We start from the raw sequence: 22,659 nt of genomic DNA on the forward strand, positions 1-22,659 counted from the left end.
GTCGCTGGAGGAGGCGGTCCGGCTGGCCAAGGAGCACCTGATGATGTTTCTGGGAGCACCTGATGGCGTTTCTGGAATTTCAACTTCTCCTCCACTCTCTCACTTTTGTTTTCTTGCCCTCTCTCTCCACACCCCTCCCCTACCCCAGCCCCACGGAAACAGGGACTGCCAATTCCCCCGAAGCCCGCTCCCTGCACTTGTGTCTGTCCTTGTGTTTCTCCTCTCCATTCTCCTTCAGTGTCCTTGCTGCCATTAACCCCCCTCCCCCCTCTCCACAGGTGAACTCATCCATGCCCACCATAACTGAGAACGAGCCCGGGCAGGTCTGTCAGCGCGGAGGGAAAGTGGGGAGTAAATGCTTCCGCAAGGAGGTGGGGCTACTGATTTGTATCCCCGATGCACCACAGACTTCCCCTGATTGAGTGGGGGCATACAGTATAGTTGAGTATTCAGTGGGGTACACATCAAACTTTGGTGGATTCTAGTTATAATCAGATCTCCATGCATCAAAGCCTGATTTAATGAGGGGCACTGGGAAATGTATGATTGGTGAAGATCACGTGTGTGCATGGTGATATACACAAATATCCGCTAATGCCCATCACTGTTCACTTCCGGGAAGAAAAGCATAGTGTGGAGGCAGTGGTTAGTCCAAGCCTCACCCACCCACTGATCTTGGGAGAAAACTGGCTGGGGTTTAAAATGTTAATGAAACAGATAGTAGTGGGTGGGTCCTACAATAGTATGTCATGGGGGAATCCCACTGCAACGTTAGCTGGGGAGGCAGTCCCATTGCTGTCCGTGTCAGCTCCACATCATAATGATGCAGAGAGGGGGGAGAGCTCTTCTCTCTTTCTGGGGAATCCTTTAGGGGATTTTCCATTGGAGCAGGTGTGTGATGAGTCTCTGAGAAACACTATGGACCACATAAAAGTAATTGATGGTCAAATCCTCCAACCTAATGTTGCACTCTCCTTCCCATATTTCTGTATTATTAAGGATAGGCTATATCAAATGATGCAGGATGCTCAAACTAAAGAAGAGATGACACAGTTCTTGGTCCTGAAGAGCTGTAGGGAACTTTTATTCCATGCGGCTCATCATAATCCTATGGCTGGGCATTTGGGGCAGGATAAAACACTAAATGATCTCGTGTCCCATTTCTATTGGCCAGGGATTCGCGCCAGTGTCTGCGGGTGGTGTGTGGCATGTCGCTAATGCCAGCTGGTAAATCCAGCGGCCACATCAAAAGTGCCCTTGTGCCCATTACTATTAATTGAGATCCCCTTCAAAAGAATTGGCATGGATCTCGTTGGGCCATTAGATCAATCTACATGTGGGTATCACTTTGTATTAATCATAGTAGATTATGCAACACGATATCCAGAAACAGTGCCTCTTTGCAATATTTCAGCATGCAGTGTTGCGGAGGCACTCTTCCACATTATCTCCTGAGTCAGGATTCTGAAAGAAATCCTGACTGATCAAGGCACTACTTTTATGCCACATACACTGTGCAAATTGTATGAGTTGCTGGGGATTAAATAGATTCTTACTAGTGTTTATCATCTGCAAACGGACTGTCTGGTCGAATGATTTAACCAAAGACTTAAAAATGTCATTCATATGTTCATTCATGCGGATGCTATAAAACTGGGACAGGTAGCTAGACCCTCTGTTGTTTGCAGTGCGTGAGGTCCCACAAGCCTCCACCGGGTTTTCCCCATTTGAATTACTGTATGGGTGCAAGCCCTGTGGTGTCTTAGATATCATTAGAGAAAATTGGAAGGAGGGGCCTTCTCAAAGCAAAAATGAAATTCAATACATTCTTGACCTGAGAGCAAAACTCCATGTACTGAGTCACATAACCCAGGAGACTTTACTACAGGCCCAAGAATGTCAAGCTTGCCTGTACAACAGAGGGACATGGCTAAGGGAATTTGCACCAGGATTTAAAGTCCTCATTTTACCACCCACTCGAAGTTCAGAATTGCTCACCAAGTGGCAAGGGCCCTTTGAGGTCACACAGCAAATTGGGGAGGTCGATTATGAGGTCAAACATCCAGATGGGGTGACATGTCAAATTTACCACCTCAAGCTCCTGAAACTGTGGAGAGAGGAGGTTCCTGTGGCTCTTGTAATGGTAGTTCTGGAGTGGGCTGAGCTGGGACCAGAGGCAAGTCTAAAAATTGCAGCCCAATTCACCCTGGTCCCCTGTGGAGACCACCTCTCACTGTCCCAGAGACCACAGGTTATCAGGTTGCAGGAGGAATTCTGTGATGTGTTCTTGCCCCTCCCTGGTCACACTGACCTCATAGAATGTCTGTGAAGATTCTCAGTCATCCAGGTCATAGTAAACTGTGGGTGGTAAAAGAGAGCAACTGGACTTGCTTGAAGATTCTTGAAGACATTTCATCTCTCATCCGAAAGGCTTCTTCAGTTCTGTCTGACTAATAGGGAGTATCAGGTATTTATCCTCTCATGGATGAAAAGCAATCCTAAGGTGTCGTTGAGTCATCCTGTTGGTGTGGGTCACTGGGGGCTGGGTGTGAACGGCCTCGAGAGTTGTTAGGGTCATCAGTGGATTGCTGGTTCTCTCTATCCTCCTGTGAGTCACTGAAAACAGCTGGGTTTTGGTGTGCATTCAGTTGTCTGGGAAGTGTGCCAAGGACTGCATTCTAGGTGGCTGATAAATGATGTCTTAGACCTCCACCTCTGTTCAGTGATGGCCCTTCCAGGTTGACAAAAATGGCTTCTTTAACTCCTCGCTCATACCAACGATCTTCTCTGGCTAAAATGCATACGTTGCAATCCTGAAATGAGTGCCCTTTGTTGTTAAGATGAAGATAGACAGCAGAGTCTTGGCTTGAGGAACTGGCTCTCCTGTGTTGAGCCATGCGCCTGTGAACTGGTTGTTTTGTTTCCCCAATATATAAGTCTGTGCATTCCTCACTGCACTGAATTGCATACACTATGTTGTCCTGTTTGTGTCTGGCTATTCTGTCCTTAGGCTGGACCAGTTTCTGCTTCAGGGTATCACTGGGTCTGAAATGTACCGGAATGTTGTGTTTGTAGAAGATCCTCTTGAGTTTCTCAGATAGACCAGAAATGTAGGGAATGACAATGTTCTTGCATTTGTTCCTGTTATCCTCCTTGTCCATTATGTTCCTTTTTCTGCTCTTGAAGAAAGCCCAGTTGGGATACCCGCAGTTCTGAAGTGCTTTCTTGATGTGATTCTGCTCCTTCTCTTTTCCCTCTACCATTGTAGGAATGTTCTGAGCCCTGTGTTGCAAGGTCCTAATGACCCCCAATTTGTGTTCCAGTGGGTGGTGAGATTCGAAGAGTAGGTACTGGTCTGTGTGTGTGGGTTTCCGGTGGACCTCGATGCTAAGGCTTCTGTCTTGTCTAATGTGTACATCACAATCCAAGAAGGCTAGATTATTCCCACTGACGTCCTCCCGAGTGAAATTGATGTTGATATCCACTGCATTGATGTGCTTAGAGAAGGCTTCCACCTCATGGGTTTTGATTTTAACCCAGGTGTCATCCACATATCTGAACCAGTGGCTGGGCGCAACCTGAAAAAGTGGTCAAAGCTTTATGTTCCACTTCCTCCATGTAAAGATTGGTCACAATAGGGGACACCGGTGAGCCCATTGCACATTCATGCTTCTGTCTGTAGAAACTTTCATTAAACTGGAAATAAGTGGTAGTCAGGCAGAGGTCAAGCAGGGTGCAAATCTGGTCCGTGGTGAGGTTCCTTCTATCCAGTAAGGTGCTGTCTTGAAGGAGTCGTTTTCTAACAGATTCGACTGTTTCTGTGGTGGGAATGCAGGTGAAAAGAGAAGTGACATCGTAGGAAACCATGGTTTCATCTGAGTCTAGTTTGAGGTCTGCAACTTTAGTCGTAAAATCTTGGGAGTTTTTGACATGATGTGGCGTATTCCCAACAAGAGGAGCCAGGATGGTGGATAGGTGTTTGGCAATGTTGTAGGTGACAGAGTTTATACTGCTGATGATAGGCCTGAGTGGAGCTCCTTCCTTGTGAATCTTGGGGAGTCCGTATATGAGAGGAGCGGCTTCCCCAGGGTACAATCTGTAGTACAGAGATCGGTTGATGGCTTGGTCCTTTTCTAGTTGTTGCAGGCAGTAACAACTTTCTTTTTGTAACAACTGGTGGGGTCCCGCCTCAGGGTTTCATAGGTGGTTGTGTCGCTGAGGAGACTGGTCATCCTAGAGTGGTAGTCCACTGTGTTTAGCACCACTGTGCATCTCCCTTTGTCAGCAGGAAGGATGGTGATGTTCCAGTCTCTTTGAAGCAATGTAAGAGCCCTCCTTTCTTGGCTGGTGAAGTTGGAGGGGGGTGCTTTAGCACTGGACAGAGCAGCTGATATCTTCAGTCTAAGTTGTTCTGCCTCTGTGTTGGTCAGATTGTTGTTTCTGATAGCTGACTCTGTGGCTGTGATGAGGTCTACCACTGGTATCTGCTCTGGTGAAACTGCAAAGTTAAGTCCCTTGGATAAAACATCTTTCTCTGGTTGGGTGAGTACCCTATCGGATAAGTTCTTCACCCATTTCTCTTCTATGTCTGGTTGTGTAGCCTGGTCAGATTTCTTCCTCCAAGTCAGCACTTCTGTCTTACTGGAGGAGGTGGTTTTAGACAGCAATGTTTGAAATTTGCGCATCTGTCATTTTTTGCCTTTGGTATGTTGTGAAATCTGTGCCTTCTCAGTGAACTCAGAGAGTCATTCCAAAACTTCACTGGGAAGAAGTACTGTCAACTCTTCAAACATCAGTTCAGTCCTGTTCTGGAGAGCATCGATGGTGAAATGTACTTGTCTCACTCTCTCATTGAGAAGCTGCTTCTGGGCTTTCTGGAGGATTATTTCAGTTCTGTGTCCTTTGACGATTGAATACAGGCATATGTCAACCTGGTTGAATACAGCCATTTTTGTCAACCTGGAACGGCCATCACTGAACAGAGGCGGGGGTCTAAGACATCATTTATCAGCTACCTACAATGCAGTCCTTGGCACACTTCCCAGACAACTGAATGCACACCAAAACCCAGCTGTTTTCAGTGACTCACAGGAGGACAGAGAGAACCAGCAATCCATTGATCACCCTAACGACTCTCGAGGCCGTTCACACCCAGCCCCCAGTGACCCACACCAACAGGATGACTCAACAACACCTTAGGATTGCTTTTCATCCATGAGAGGATAAATACCTGATACTCCCTATTAGTCAGACAGAACTGAAGAAGCCTTTCGGATGAGAGATGAAATGTCTTCAAGAATCTTCAAGCAAGTCCAGTTGCTCTCTTTTACCACCCACAGTTGACCTCATAGAACACCACACTGAGACTCCCCCAGGGGTGATGGTACACAGCCTCCTGTATTGGCTCCCTGAGCACAAGAAAAATGTGGTTCGGGCTATGCTTACGATGAGCGTAACTGAGGAGTTGCACAGCGACTGGAGCAGCCCAGTGGTCTTGGCTCCCAAGACTGATGGGTCAGTCTAGTTCTGTGTGGACTATAGAAAAGTCAACATGGTGTTGTCATGGAAAAATGACAAACACCAACACCAGTCTCATCTTTTTGCAAGTCTAAGAAGGTTTTATTACAGAAACGGACACATAGTGATGAGGGTTCTGCACACCACTCATGCTGTCCCTTTGTTCTCAAATCTATATATACTCTTTACTAGATATAAAGGTGACCTCTACTGCATTGCATCTATTGCATTACATGCCCTGTGATCAGCTCTCAAGCTGATTGGATCTCCTCTAATCACTGGCTTATACGTATATCTGCTATGCATGTCTGCTACGCATGTAATGAGCATGATAAGATGAACATGTTTCGGTACAGAATGTCGTTAGTCCTTGAAGAGGCAACACTCAGTGAAAAGGAAAATTACAAAACAGTATGACACTAATATCTCCCTTTTATCATGTAAATCTATAATACTGTCAGACAAAATAAGAATTCAAGACGATTCAACCAGGCCTTTCATGAGGCATGCCATGAGGAAATAATGCTAGGGCTGTTTTTCTATAGAAGTCTCTACGCCTAAGGCACTTAGTCCCGTCACCTAAATCAGCTAGGTATCGTACACTATTGTATGTGTAGTCAGAATGTATTCTTTCAGCTACCACCATGTGACTGGTATTATCAGTCAATATGTCATGAACCCAGTTAACAGTTTGATCTCTTTCTATCTTATCTTTCCAGCTAAGAAGTCTGCCACCTGGAGTACCTGTGGTGCCAGACACTGCTCCTGTAATACATGTATTAATCTCTGTCACTGGACAAGCTACCACATACCACTTACAGTAGCAGCCATTGAATTTTTCCCGTTCCAGCCGCACGCCATGCAACTGCCATGCGACTGCCGTGCAGTTCCCAGCTGAACGCCAGGGGGCTGCCATGCATGGCTCAGACCCCCTCCCTCTCCTATTTTAATTCTAAACACGCCCGTTCATTCGATTCCACAGTGTCGCCATTAGATGGCGCTTCTCTCATAAAAAAAAAACATTACTTGAAATGTTGTGTGAAGCTGTTGTACTGCACTTCATTCTGTTTTTTATTATGATCTTATGGATTAAAAACATTGAGATGATGAACCATCTGAAAGTCTTTTTTTGGGGGGTACATCTTACCTTCTCCGAATAAGTAATGGTTACTAAGTGATATTAATTACCTTTGATTAGTAATTATCAGGTATTACCTACTAGCAAACAAGAGATAATTTTACCCAATTTCAGTGAGAAAATAGCTGTTGAATAGATACATAAATGTGAGGTAAATTTTACCCAATTTATTTAAGTATTTCATAGCTTTTTATTTCAGTTATTTTATACTCAATATATGGAATGAAATCTACCCCAAACAAGTCAATGCAAATTGTTACCTCAGATTTATTGGGTAAATTCTATACCGTAGGTTACTTTTTTCAGTGTGCACTGTAAGAAGTGATTTTGGAGAGTGGTAAATATAATCTAAGCAAACCAGATAAAATTTACTCGATTATTGCAGTCAGCCAAGGAATATTTAGGAATTATTGCAGTCAGCCAGGGAACTCTCGGACTGCCATCTTCCTCTCTCCGGCTGTTACGGTAGTTTAGTGAGCTACGGTATACCGTAAAACAGGTTCATTACTTGAAATGTTGTGTGAAGCTGTTGTACTGCACTTTATTTTGTGTTTTTTGATCATTTGGTGCATCATTGCTGGATATAAACAAGGCGGTTCAGTTATTTGTTGTATAAATGCACCTGGACTGCAGATTTGGTCAGTCCAGAAACAACATTTGAAGCTGTTATAGTGAGTTATAAAACAGGTTCATTACTTGAAATGTTGTGTGAAGCTGTTGTACTGCACTTTATTCTGTGGGTTTTTTTTTGATGATTTTATGGATTAAAAACATTGAGATGATGAACCATCTGAAAGTCTTTTTTTTTTGGGGGGGTACATCTTACCTTCTCAGAATAAGTAATGGTTACTACCGCAAGTGATATTAATTACCTTTGATTAGTAATTATCAGGTATTACCTACTAGCAAACAAGAGATAATTTTACCCAATTTCAATGAGAAAGTAGCTGCTGAATAGATACATAAATGTGAGGTAAATTTTACCCAATTTAAGTATTTCATAGCTTTTTATTTCAGTTATTTTATACTCAATATATGGAATTAAATCTACCCCAAACAAGTCAATGCAAATTGTTACCTCAGATTTATTGGGTAAATTCTATACAGTAGATTACTTTTTTCAGTGCAGGAGCAGGCAAAATTGCGGGTCTTGGTAGTCTGGTGGTTACTGCACATGTCTTGTACCGGTAACTCCTGAAACATGGTTCGATTCTTGCCTTGGGTTTTTCACCCTCACTCCTCTCTCCCTGTTTTCTGCCAACCTCTATACCAGCTACTGTTAAACAAAGGCAAACTCGCTCAAAAATAAATATTAAAAAAAAGTGGCTCTTGCAATGAAGCACTTTTTAGTGTTACATTTAGGTCCGGGCGGCACGGTGGTGTAGTGGTTAGCGCTGTCGCCTCACAGCAAGAAGGTCCTGGGTTCGAGCCCCGTGGCCGGCGAGGGCCTTTCTGTGTGGAGTTTGCATGTTCTCCCCGTGTCCGCGTGGGTTTCCTCCGGGTGCTCCGGTTTCCCCCACAGTCCAAAGACATGCAGGTTAGGTTAACTGGTGACTCTAAATTGACCGTAGGTGTGAATGTGAGTGTGAATGGTTGTCTGTGTCTATGTGTCAGCCCTGTGATGACCTGGCGACTTGTCCAGGGTGTACCCCGCCTTTCGCCCGTAGTCAGCTGGGATAGGCTCCAGCTTGCCTACGACCCTGTAGAAGGATAAAGCGGCTAGAGATAATGAGATGAGATGAGACATTTAGGTCCTGCTTTCAAATAGGCTAGACAATATTAAATAGTGGCAATGTTGGGATGACTGAAAACAGACTTTTTTTTGCTTATAAGACTTTACTAACTACTGAAATCTATTACAAGTTGAATGTAGCCACTGATTACTGTTTCATGAAGTAGGCCTTATAGGGTATGCTAAACAACATGCTTGTGATGAAAGTACTGTATAGCTTGTTTGAATCAGTGTATCATTCGTTCTTTCTATTTTCAAATGGCAATCAAAAATCAAAAAATGAAAAAGTGACTGGTTATTTTATTTGTTTTTAACACAAAAAATGAAAAAATGACTGGTTTTTCATATTTTTTTATACGAGCCTAAAATTGAAATGAAAAACAAGTCACTTTTTTCATTTTTTGATTGCCAATTAAAAATGGAAAGAACGAATGATACACAATCCGTGTATCATTCGTTCTTTCTTTTTTCATTAATACGCAATGACTTGGCCAGGCCCTTTCTTTAGTGTAATAAGAGACAGTAGAGAGGTTCATGCCATTTGTCTATTTTTATTAAAATGTACCGGTACAGTGTAATCACAAAACAGTATCGAATTTGAACCGACAAGAGACAGTTACCGTATCATTTCCCACTATGCCCTCCTTTGTTCCTAATAACCAGATTTATCACGTTTAATTATTAACAATAATAATAATAATAATAATAATAATAATAAATCAATATAAAACCCCAACATCTACAGAAGATTTTCAACAAATAGGGGGCAGGGAAGCTCGCACACTCCAGCAGCGAGTGATCTGTGATGAGATGATTTTGAGAAGCAAAAAAAAAAAAAATGCTCAACACCAGCAAATGTGGATTAAAGCAGAACATTTCGTTAGATAAAATCATTTTCAAAATTTTAGAAATCATTACATTCTTGTTTTTTCAATAAAAATAATATTTTTTAACTTTATAATGCTTAGTTACTTGCCAGGGCTCTGTCAGTCATTGATAGCCCAACTAATCACAGCGCTGTGGTTCTTTTCCTGATCCATGGCATTGTTTTTTTTCTTTCTTTGTTGATAATGTGTTACCGTATGTGATAAACACGGTTCATTAAAAGGCCCAGAGATTTTCACTTCTGCTGCATGCCCCCTCCTCTCTGTAAAAATTGTGTATTCCTCTCAAGGTGCTAACTGTCTCCATTGTATTGTGAACAGCCACTCCACCCCCCACTGAGGTTGCTATTCATGAATGGTAATTTGGTTTTAGGTTATACCCCAATTTCAATGACAATTTACTCTGCCAAGCTCACATTCAGTGCGTTTACATGCACATAGAGAGAATCGAATTTCTGCCGTTGCTTGACTGAAATTGAAGTTCAAAATGCCATGTATACACCTTAATTCGGCTGAAATTGAACCGAACTTGATTTCTCGGAATCGAGCTACACGACCTAGATTATGCGATTTCTGCCGAGCTACTTAGTGCATGTATACCCTATCGAGCTAGTAGTCGAGCTACTTACTGCCCCTTCCGGAAGTGACGAGACCACAAGCGGGAAACACAACAGCCTCGGTCGGCATGACAACAGTAGTAGCGAGCAGCAGAAGAGGTCAGGAGGAACAAACGAAGAAGAGAAAATGGCGATGTAGAGCTCTCTGAAGTGTGGGTGGAGCACAGAGGACGGCAGGACAAAGCTTCTGGTACTAATAGGCTTTTTATTGTCAGACTTTTCAGTTTAACAGCCTACTTTTATTCTTGAGAGAAACACACACACACACGCGCGCGCGCGCTGTGTTCTAGTCCCGGGATGAGCTCTCCCCTCTGCTCTCCCTCTGCCTCCTTAAATAGGGCGCGGTTACTGGGAAGACATACAAACACAGGTTAATTACCGTCAGGTGTAGTGATTCTGCCACTCACCTTCCCTGGCTCCGCCCTCCTGTCACAGACCGGCGCTTTACCACACCCCCACTGCCACAGGCAAGCAGAAACGTGCACTTCTGGAGCAATGAGGAGACAGAGTTCATGCTCATTCAGCTTAAGGAGTTGAATATATTAAAATTCATGGACGGGAGAAAAACGCGCAATGGAGAACACGGAACTGATAACTTTGTTTACACTCTTGAATAGCTCTTCTTCATGACGACAACCGGAAGTGTACCAACACGATGGGGCGTGTAGCGCCACCTGTGGCTCGGGTGCACAATGCACCTCACACAATAGCCCGATTTCATTGTGTGCATGTACGATTGGATTTCTCTGGCACCCTGCTGGGACCTTCAGCTCAATTACCGACAGCAGCTCGATTTGGATGTGCATGTAAACGTAGTCAATGTCAGAGGACAGAGGACTGGAATTAGTGCCCCAAAAAACACAATTTCAGCTTGGAAAACTACAGACAGTATAACTTCAGGAAGAAAATAAACATTTATTTCACACTAAGAAAAGCAGGCTCACTACACATGGAGGCTATACAAAGCACAGAAATGTAGCATACAGTTGTCCCATCTAGTAGTTTCCACATTCCCATGGTGAGTCTTTCCTACGGTACATTTGCCACAGGTGTATTTGTGGCAGTGTACACAAAGTTCAGTGCTTCTGTTATTATTGCAGGGTATGCCCACCTGGCACTGTGTCTTTTTCTTCTGAGAAACTTTCATCTCACGCTGCTGTTTGTGTTCTTCCCCTTGTGCCTTTTCCTGCAAAAGCCTGTTTTGAAGTTCCTCTGCAAGCTCCAGCATGAACAATTGGCGACTTTCTTTGGATCCTGTACATGCTGTGTACAAGACATGTGCATTTGTGACAGCCATGTCAAGCAGGTTGTAAAACACAGCCATGGGCCATCTCCGTGTTCCTGCATGCACCGAGTAGTTGCGTAATTTCTGGTCCATGATATCAACGCTGCATTTGAAATGGTTGTAATCAACAACAGTGTTTGTTTTTTGTTTTTGGGTGTCCACAATTTCCACTGGGGCGGCACGGTGGTGTAGTGGTTAGCGCTGTCGCCTCACAGCAAGAAGGTCCGGGTTCGAGCCCCGTGGCCGGCGAGGGCCTTTCTGTGCGGAGTTTCCATGTTCTCCCCGTGTCTGCGTGGGTTTCCTCTGGGTGCTCTGGTTTCCCCCACAGTCCAAAGACATGCAGGTTAGGTTAACTGGTGACTCTAAATTGACCGTAGGTGTGAATGTGAGTGTGAATGGTTGTCTGTGTCGATGTGTCAGCCCTGTGATGACCTGGCGACTTGTCCAGGGTGTACCCCGCCTTTCACCCATAGTCAGCTGGGATAGGCTCCAGCTTGCCTGCGACCGTGCAGAACAGGATAAAGCGGCTAGAGATAATGAGATGAGATGAGAGACAATTTCCACTTTCTGATGCATGGTGCTCAGAAGACAAACAGATTTCTTTTTTTTGTTGCAAACACCATCAGCAAGGCACTTCCAGATGTGAACACCTGTGTGGAGTACAACTGGCGCCCTGAGGTTTCCTTTGCAGTTGCTGGTAGCTCCTGACGATTTTTGTTGATGGTGCCAAGCAGAGTTGTTTTTCGTTGAAGAAGCCTGTTAGCCAAAGACAGAGAAGTGAAGAAATTATCCATAGTTACAGTCCTTCCCTGGTCCATACAGTAAATGGTTCCATCAATTTCAAAATAACATTCTCTGATAGCCTCTCTCCCATTGGACAAGTGGGATCTTTTCCCAAGTAAGGGATGGCATTACACATGTATTTTGTGTCCAGATCTGCTGCAATCCAAAACTTGATTCCAAACTTGTCAGGGTTGGATGCGATGTACTGCAGAAAGGGACAATGAACCTTTGAAGGAAATAACTGCTCATGCATGGTAACATGTTGCCCTGGACTGTAGGATGACACACAATTCTGAACAAACTCCTGCCAGATGTCTGAAATTGCTGCAAATTTGTCTGTTTGTATGTGCTCCTTGCAGTTGTCCTTGTTGTCGAAGCGAAGGTACCGCTTTATTTCAAGAAAGCGGTTATGGGGCATTATGGCTTTGATATCTGGGTTGCCGACTCTATTGGCCCACATGAGTCGCATGGCACCAATGTAGCCTTTGGCAGCCCTTCGAAAAAGGATTGCGAGGAACGCCATCAGCTCGAAGACACTCATCTGCCAGCTGGGATTTGTTCTATGGCCCTCCTGGACTGTGCAGTCTCTGATGGCCAACAACATGCTGATATCCAACAAATACAGGAAGCTTTGAAGGCGACTCGTGATTTTGCGTGTTGCAAACTCTGTTGGCCCTCCAGATCCATTGAATGCTGTCTGTGGAATTTCATGAGCAGAAAAGTCTCCAACTTTGTGGTGGAACCACACAGTGCCATCTTTTGCCTTCTCTGTAGATCCAGGTGTTATGCCCACATCTGCAACTTTTTGTTTTTTTATTACAAGGGGGGTTGATGTGTGTTGTGTCTTCCTCCTCATCTGATGTGGCCTCTGTGTCTGAACTGTCCTGCTCAATCACATACTTGGGTTAGGGTTTCCGGAAAGATCCATGTCCTGGCCTAGGCCAAGGCCGTGTTGTGCACTGTCCTTCCCAAGCCCCATCCTCAATGCTCCACAAGTGCCTGGTCAGTACCCCCATGTTATATTTGGGTTATTATTCCATTATTATTTGAGGCTAGGTTTTGGGCTAGGGGCTAAGGCTAGGGGTTGGGTTAGGGGTGAGCTCAGGTTGGGGTTAGATCCAGGATTTGGGGTTAGGGTTAGAACTGATCCTTCTTGGTTGCCTTGATTGTGACATTGTGAAGTCTGGTTAGGGTTAGAAACAAAGAGGCTATTTCTCAGGTAACACAATAATTAGGCTTCTTTACACAACAATGGGAGGCAGGTAATGATACGTTAGACTTATTCACAAATTTGGGGGGGATTTCATTGCAGACTAAAGTCTGCACTTTGGGCCTTCTAGTGTTAAAAATATGCTGTTAACTCAAAACACTTCTTATTCATTGCAAAACGTTTATTTCAGCGCTGTATACAGGTATTGAGCACACAATGTGACCGCTTTTATGCGGTAGCCTAATAATAATAGACCAACCCGAAAATTGCAGGGTAACCCCAGACCTGCGCAAGTGATGCGCTACTGGCAAAAGAGCCAGCGACGTATGAAAAAAACCTCACACCTTGGACCAAATACATATTATTTTTGGCACACTGCTCCACCAGTCTGTAGTGGTATTTTTCATATGATTACATTACGGTGTAAATGTGGTCTTGAGAAAAAAAAACATGCTTGCAGACTTTTTGTTAAAATCGCTAAAAGTGATGTTGTAATATTGAAACAATGAGTCTTACAGGGTAAACTACAGTATGGCATCTAACCTTTTGTAATGTGTAACAGCTCGTTTGGTTAGAATACGCAAGCTGCCCTACCCCCCATTCAGTGAAAAGGGACCATTCTCACCTGTAAAATGACACTCTGGCCAAATGCTGTCAGGGTTTTACACACACACACACACACACACACACACACACACACACACACACACACACACACACACACACACAACATGCGGACAGATAGAGAAAGATTGAGAGAGAGAGAGAGAGAGAGAGAGAGACATACAGATTGACACAGATAGACAGACAGACAGAGATACAGAGAGATAGATAGATAGATAGATAGATAGATAGATAGATAGATAGATAGATAGATAGATAGATAGATATGTAAGGGGCTCTGCATGCTCTTGCGACAAGGCTTTCGCAGATAGCTCTTCACAGACAGTTGTAATTTATCATTGAGCGGGGAGTAATAGGCGTGCGCGATGTTATTCACCGCCACAACGCAAGGGAGCACGAAGTCATGAAATCGCTAGGAGTAGTTGGTGGGTGTGGTTAGTGGAGTGTTTATCCTCCGGTTACTTAAAGTATAATGACTAGAACTGGAGTTGTATAGATGTACGTACTTCCTCACTTCCTCGATCAACTGCTCTTCGTGCTGCTCCATCTTTGCTCATGTTTTTAAAAATGGCGGTCATGAAAACAAAACAAACCCAGAAAGTAGGGAAGCGGAAGTGCGTGTACAGCGGATGTAGAGTGGACCAATCAGAGCCCTCTTGTCTGCGACGCTGTCTGCGGTGGTCACAATTTTTGGGAGGTGCGCGCAGAGCGTCTGCGAAGGGGGGGGCTTCGCAGACGCCATCTGCGAGGACTGGGTTGTCAGCATAAATTGGCCTTAAAGCCTCAGCTGCGCATGCCACCTGGCAACGCGCACCCTCGCTACGTGCGCTAGGTGAAGGATCGGTCAGTGGAGAGCTCAGCTAAGCTCAGCATGTTTAATTCCCCAAGCCAATGACAAGAACTTTCGTGAGAAATAACGCGAACGTCTGCATCATGTGGGATTTGCGGGCGGGAGCGGGACAAAATATGGCAGGCAAGAGCGGGACTGAAAATCATAATTCTTTACGGGAGCGGGACTGAAAATTCTGTCTCGCGCAGACCTCTATGGAAAACCCAGAGTTTCCCTCATTTCAGGGTTTACAGACTCAGAGTCATGGCCGTAACTACCATTGAGGACACCGAGGTCATGTCCTCGGTATTTTTTTCAGAAATTTGAAATTGGTCTACGCTGAATTCGAGCAGTGATCAATGTAAAACGCAGCGTCCACATCCACATGTCATCTGTATTTCCCCTCAATAAAATTCACATTTGTCTAATGTCATCTGAAATCTCTCAGCCTCTATCTCTATCGTTGCCGTGTCTAACGCAGCGTCACGCGACGTAGCCTATACTAGTGTCGGCCGGGGAAGTTGGGTTTTGGATAAAACAGGCAGGGTGTAGTCTACGCTCTATCACATATGCCTACCTAACCTAACGTAGGCTAATAGTCACATCGCATTATAGAGCTTTACCCGAGTGTAAAATGAAAACATTGCAACAAACTAAATTAAGGTTTGGACAGCCAACAGAAGAGCAGGGAAAGAGAAGGAGGGAAGGTGAGAAAATATTGTCAGTGCAGTGGCAGACCGTTCAGCGGTGTCATGCCAACTTTCCAAGGGGAAACGTTTTATTGTCATTGCCTATTACATTTTAGTTAGCATTTCGAGAAACATTCAAAACTATGTTGTCACAGGCAGCCCTGTGCAGGGCTGACTAAACGGGCTTGCTTGAGTAACTCTCTCTCTTTCTCTCATAACTCTCTCTTTCTCTCTCACTCACTCACACACACACACACACACACACACACAAATAATACACTCTCACACACTCTCTCTAATACATAGTCTTCACACAGAACTAATAGCCCTACATTCTAATGTAATTTAAGATAATGAAATGTAAATAATGCCAATACTTCAGGTAGCTGAGCAATACACTCAGTTCAGTTCAGTTTTGACTTTTATGTCAGACAAAACTCCTCAGTTATGATGGCACAGTTTTAGAATTGTTGAAGTAAATGTGTTATGAGCCAAACTTACATTACAGGCAATGGTGAGAACACTCTGTTTCAGAGAATGCATGCAAATGGATCTCAATTCAAGACAGCCAGATAGACCGATGCCTTTACATTACTGCTCAGAATGTCTCTACACATACAGACACCCACAAATAACACACAATCTCTCAGTCTCTCTCTCTCTCACACACACACACACGCTATTATTATAAGGTGTAATACTAAAGCTTACAATTCAGCAATTCACACCCTTTCTGTCATGTGTATGCTGCAATGTAAATAATGCCAATACTTTAGGTACTGTAAAGGCCTCTGCATGCTCTTGCGACAAGGCTTTCGCAGATAGCTTTCCGCAGACAGTTGTAATTTATTGTTGAGCGGGAGTAATAGGCGTGCGCGATGTTATTCACCGGCACAACGCAAGGGGGGGCGAAGTCGCTAGGAGTAGTTGGTGGGTGTGGTTAGTGGAGAGTTTATCCTCCGGTTACTTATAATGACTAGAACTTTTTTTTTTATAATGACTAGAACTGGAGTCGTATAGATGTACGTACTTCCTCAATCAACCTCTCTTCATGCTGCTCCATCTTCGCTCGTGTTTTTAAAAATGCCGGTCGTGAAAACAAACCAAACCGAGAAAGTAGGGAAGCGGAAGTGCGTGTACAGCGGATGTAGAGTGGACCAATCAGAGCCCTCTTGTCTGTGGTGCTGTCTGCGAGGCTTCTGCGGTGGTCACAATTTTTGGGAGGTGCGCGCAGAGCGTCTGCGAAGGTGGGGGGGCTACGCAGACACTGTCTGTGATGCTATCTGCGAGGACTGGGTTGTCAGCATAAATTGGCCTTAACTGATACTTTAGGTATGTATACTCAGTTCAAGAGTTTACTACCTTTCTACTTTTATGTCAGATAAAACACCACAGTTATGGTGCCAAACAGTTGTAGAATTGTTAAAATAAATGTGTCCACCACCAAATCTATCCTTGGTTTGTTATTTATTTATTTAAGTTGTGCCGGGGGGCCTTCGGTGCTGTCAGCCATGCTTGACCTCGGTATTTGAAAAATCCTGGTTACGGCCCTGCTCAGAGTTTTCACTAAACCTGCTTTGTGTGTGTTAAAAAAAAAATATCAGACATTATGATCTTAGAAAACGCTTTAGTGACAAACAGTTACAGACAGTAATATGTCGTGATATTATGCTATAAAATATTATTTTTTATTAGGCTATATATTAAATTATATATTAAATTTATCTTCTAAAATAACAGACTGTACTCATATCACAACCGGTTTATTTCACCACTGGAGATCAGATCACACAAGACATGAGTTAAATGACTCATTTTAAGGATTTAAGTAGGGTATTTAAAAGCAGTGTTAGCGGGACTTTGTGGCTCAGGTGGATAAAGTGCCATACCATAAATCTGGGGACCCAGGTTTGATTCCGACCTGCGGTTGTTTTCCGAGCCCTCCCTGTTTTTCTCCTGCTCATTTCCTGTCTCTACACTGTCCTAAATGAATTTGGATGTCTGTAAACCAATCAGGATGCTCTTTGTCTAGCATGCGCTACATGAACAGGCGCACACACAGTCTCTCTCGCGCTCCCTCGCGCACTCCGTCATATGCGCGATGCAGACATTAATGTTTCGCGTGCATGCTCTTGCTCACTTGCTCTAGATTCCGGGAGATATTCTCCAATTTGCGGGCATCAGGGAGCCACTATCAATATGCGGGAGACTCCCGGAACTTCCGGGAGACTTGGGATGTCTGCACTAGACAGTGTTTATGTAGAGAGCATGCGCACTTCAATCAATCAATCAATCAATCAATCAATCAATCTATCTATCTTTTATTTCAATTATATATAAACATATTCAAACTCGCTGTATGAGCGCATTAAAATCTTATGGCTTTTTAACTCACGGTGAAACTCCTCCGGGTTGAATTAACTAACTGGAAACAGCTGTTTTCAGCGTTTGATAAACCTGCTTTGTGAAACGGACAATCACTGCTCCTCCCCGTGGAAAAATGAGGGATAGCAGCTGGTTTTCACACAAGCTGCTTAGGGGCGTCACCAGTCAGGACTGCATTGACTATGTCATTGTGGGGGATAAATTATCTGCACTGACCAATTGGCAGACAGTCACGAACCAGTCAGGGGATGGCCAAGGGCCTGCAGAGGGCCAGTCACGGAAACGTGGAACAAATTCAATGGCTGCAATGGTATACCATGTGTGAGGTTCACAATTAGGTACAGAATGAAGAATGTGTTGGAATGCACAGTCTGTCATGTGGCTGTGTGTGTGGATGTGTCCTTGCTCGTGTTTGTTGGTCCCCCTAAGGGCCTCTTGATAGCAGAGTGTCCACTCACGGTGCGATGAGGCCCCCTGAAAGCTTCTTGAATGCTGTCTTAATCTCCTTCCTGTACCAGGCCCTCCTTGTGCTGCTTGTCCATTGGTTCAGGTACTCTTCTGCAGTGGCTGGCATGTACCCACATGGCTCTGCTGTCTACCTTTACAGCTGACTGTGTGGTGAGCAGCACTTGGGATGGTCCTGTCCACCTGGGCTTGTTCCACTTCATCCTTCTGAAGTCCTTCATCACCACCCAGTCAGCAGGTTTCAGGTCATGCAGTGGTCCCAGTGCCGGAACTGGTAAGGCTTCCCTCACCCGTTTGTGAATATTATTCAGAGCAGAAGAGAGATGCATAGTAATTCAACATCACATCATCACATAAGGACATGCCAGGGCATCCTGGTGTAATGGGACTTATCCATGTGTTTGGGGGCCTTCCAAATAATATCTCAAAGGGGCTCAAACCATGCTTTGGTCTTTCTCTCATTCTCATCTGCATTAATACTATGGGTAGGACCTTTGTCCACCCTAGTCTTGTTTCAGCACAGAATTTGTTCAGTTTATTCTTCAATGTCCCATTCTCCCTTTCTACCACTCCTCCACTAGCAGGGTGGTATGCACAATGTTGTCTTCAGTCTATTCCCAGATAGTTACCCAATTGTTTTAATACCTGGCTTATAAATGGCGTGCCATCATCACTTGAAATCTTCCTTGGAATGCCCCATCAGGGAATGATATCTCATAGGAGGGCCTTGGCCACTGCATCTGAGTCCTGTTTTGCTGTAGGGAAAATTTCTATCCACTTAGAGAACATATCAACTATCATCAAGCAATACCTATTCCCCTCACTAGGTGAGAGTTCATCTCATCTCATCTCATTATCTCTAGCCGCTTTATCCTGTTCTACAGGGTCGCAGGCAAGCTGGAGCCTATCCCAGCTGACTACGGGCGAAAGGTGGGGTACACCCTGGACAAGTCGCCAGGTCATCACAGGGCTGACACATAGACACAGACAACCATTCACACTCACATTCACACCTACGGTCAATTTAGAGTCACCAGTTAACCTAACCTGCATGTCTTTGGACTGTGGGGGAAACCGGAGCACCCAGAGGAAACCCACGCGGACACGGGGAGAACATGCAAACTCCACACAGAAAGGTCCTCGCCGGCCACGGGGCTCGAACCCGGACCTTCTTGCTGTGAGGCGACAGCGCTAACCACTACACCACCGTGCCGCCCGGTGAGAGTTCAATGAAGTCCATTTGTAGATGGCGAAAGGGGCTATTTGGGGTTGGGTGTGCAGCCTGCTCTAGTTTTAGCCCTCGTCCGACATTGTGTTGCACACATACAAGACATTTTGACAAAAATTACAAAAATTGAGAGTAATTGAAAAAGTGGGACTGCACCTTAATGCCAAGAAAACCAAGCTTATGGCATACAATCAGGTAGTTCCTATTGTAATCAGAACTAGGAGTGGAGACCTAGTGGAGGAAGTCAAAAACTTTAAATACCTTGGCTCCAATATGGAAAGCTCAGAAAAGGACTTTCAAGTAAGGAAGGCTCTAGCCTGGAGCAGTTGCCATAAGCTAAGGAAAATCTGGAAGACAGGGTTGTCACGGAAAATCAAACTGAAACTTTTCATTACCACTGTAGAATCCATTTTGTTATATGGTAGTGAAATATGGACACTTACCAAATCCACAATGAGAAGGCTAAATGGATGCTACACACGGATGCTCCGAATGTGTCTCAACATCTCCTGGGAGCAAAAACTCACTAATGAGCAACTATATCAAGATCTGCCATTAGTCACAGAGAAAATAAGGACAAGAAGAATGAAACTGGCAGCTCCTTGCATCAGACACCCTGACACTATAGCTTCCAAATTAGTATTATGGGAACCTACAAAAGGAAAAAGAAACTGAGGGAGGCCAAAGCTCAACTTCAATGACAACTTAAGAACCGACACCAACTTAACCAAGGTGAAGGAAATCAAGTCCCTGATGGAGGATAGAGTGAAGTGGAAGACGCTTTCAAGTCTGGTTCAAGCGGGAGCTCGATCAAAGTAAAGTAAAGTAAGTAAGTTGAGAGTAATTCAAGAATCCTTTAGTGAACCATGCTTTGTTACTGCTGCTATCATTCCCCCTTTTAACAGATGGTCTTTCCCATGTGTCAACTTAGCGTAATATGGAAACATGTATTCGGGGAGACAAGGTTGACCGTCTGGGCTTGCCCAGACCCCATCTTTAATACTACACCTTTCTTTCCGACACAGCCTTTTCCTCTGCTGTGGCCCACTGCTGGAGGTCAGAAACCTGTAAGGGAGGTGTAGAAGGGTTAGTTGAAAACATTAATGAAGTTGGGGTCCTTGTGTCTGCCTGTTTTGATGCTGTGTCAGCTCGTGCATTACCTAGAGAGACTGGATCAGATTTGTTAGTATGTGCATCACAGTTACATATAGCAAGAGTAGATGGGAGTAGGACAGCATCCAGCAGGTCAGAAACAAGCTTGTGGTGGGCTATGTGTGTGCCTGAGCTGGTCAGGAAGTTTCTATGTTTCCAGATTGTGCCAAAGTCATGTACTACACCAAAGGCATATCTGCTGTCTGTGTAGATAGTGTCCGATTTACCTGTTGCATGTTTACATGCTTCTATCAAGGCATATAGCTCTGCTGCTTGAGCTGACAAGTGACTAGGTAATGCTCCCACTGTGATTAATTCTTTGTCTGAAACTACAGCATATCCCACTTGAGTTTTACCTGTTTCTGGGTGTCGTGATGCTGACCCATCCACATACAGAATCATGTCTGGATTCATGAATGGTTCATCCTTGAGGTCCAACCTAGGGGAATATAATTGGTTAGTAAGTGCCACGCAGTCATGTGGTTCACCGTCCTAGTCTGTAGGGAGCAAAGTAGTGGGGTTAAGGACAATACAACGTTTTACTGTTATGTTTGGCATTTCAAGCAGGACTGTGTTATATCTTAGCCACCGTTGTGTTGACAAGTGTGAAGTTTTCTGTTCTAGCAGAAGCATGGAGACTGAAGGAGGGCAGAGCCTGGAGTGAGTACAAATGAGTCCAGGCTCTGTTTGAGCATTTGGTTGTAAATGGTGGGTGACTCACAATACCCTTGGCTCAGACATGTGAAGGTGTAAGGCTTGCCATCAAATGTAAATGCAAAGCAGTATTGACTGTCTTTGTGTACTGGAATGCTGAAGAATGCGTTCACTAGGTCCGCTACTGAAAACCATCTACTATCAGGTGGCACTTGACCTAGAATGGTGTAGAGGTTCGGGACATCTGGTGCACGCTGTCTGACAGCTGCGTTCACTGCTTGCAAGTCTTGTACAAAATGCCGCTCATCAGGTTGGGGAGGTTTTCTGGCTTTCTTTACAGGAAATATAGGAGTGCACACTGGTGAGTCTGGGCAAGGGACAATTACTCCTGCCTGCAACAGAGACTCAAAGACAAACCTAATGCCTTTTATGGCTTCTGACTTTAGTGGGTATTGTGTCTGACTAGGTCTAAAATCTGACTTGGGAGTTATCACAACTGGTTCAGCATGCTTCATTAAACCCACATCGTGTTTCCCTGTGGCCCAGAGCTCTGGTGGAATCTTTACCAGCCTAGGATGGACTTGGGCTGGGGAGACATCTCCTGGAATGCTTGCAAAAGCCCCCACTAAGCGTGTGGAGAGCTCTACACTGCACTGTACATGTACTAGCATAGAGAGAGATTGTTTAAAGATGTCCTTTTCTGGATTATAAAATACAGAAGGATCTATTGTACTAACCCAATCAGAGGCTTTCCTACTCATGCACCCTCAAAGCCAATGTCCCACCTCCTTCCATGGGACCGCCTTTGGTTTGGCTAAAGAAATGTGGGGTGTGGACGATGGGACATCAAACAGCTCCTTTTGGCAGTACCTAGGGGATTTGGTTATGCCCTCTGATTGAATCCAGGCACAAATGTCTGTGCAGCACTGTAATTCAACAGAACAAGCACAATATTCTTTTGACCAGTATAAATCTCTAAGGTGAATAAGGTGCCTTTAAACCATACTCTCTCATATGCAGCATCCTTTCCATCATGCACGTGGGCCGTGCAGTGAAAGTCCATATGCTCCATATAGTCAACATCATGTGCTACAACTCTGTCATGTGTTTGCTGTATGAGGTATTGAGTTACATTAGTCAAAGTGTCTGGACAGAGCTTCCACTCATATACATAAACAGGAAGCTTTTGTTCATGTAAAACACACGTCAAAGTGGTATTTGTCACTGTAATGCCCTCTGGGGATGATGTAAGAACCAAGCCAAACTTGCACATTAAATCTCGCCCTAGTAAATTAACTGGGCAGGAACAGGAGATCAGGAATGAGTGCTCCACCTCCTTTCCATCTTCATCCTGGCGTGACACAGGTTTTGAGAACTTTTCTATGACTGAATGGCCTGTTTTGTGCAAATTGATCAAAAACTTAGTTCAAATGGTAAATGCAGTTCTCCCTGTTTAATGACTGAATG

Source organism: Neoarius graeffei, chromosome 3, assembly GCF_027579695.1.
Source record: "Neoarius graeffei isolate fNeoGra1 chromosome 3, fNeoGra1.pri, whole genome shotgun sequence".
NCBI lineage: Eukaryota > Metazoa > Chordata > Actinopteri > Siluriformes > Ariidae > Neoarius > Neoarius graeffei.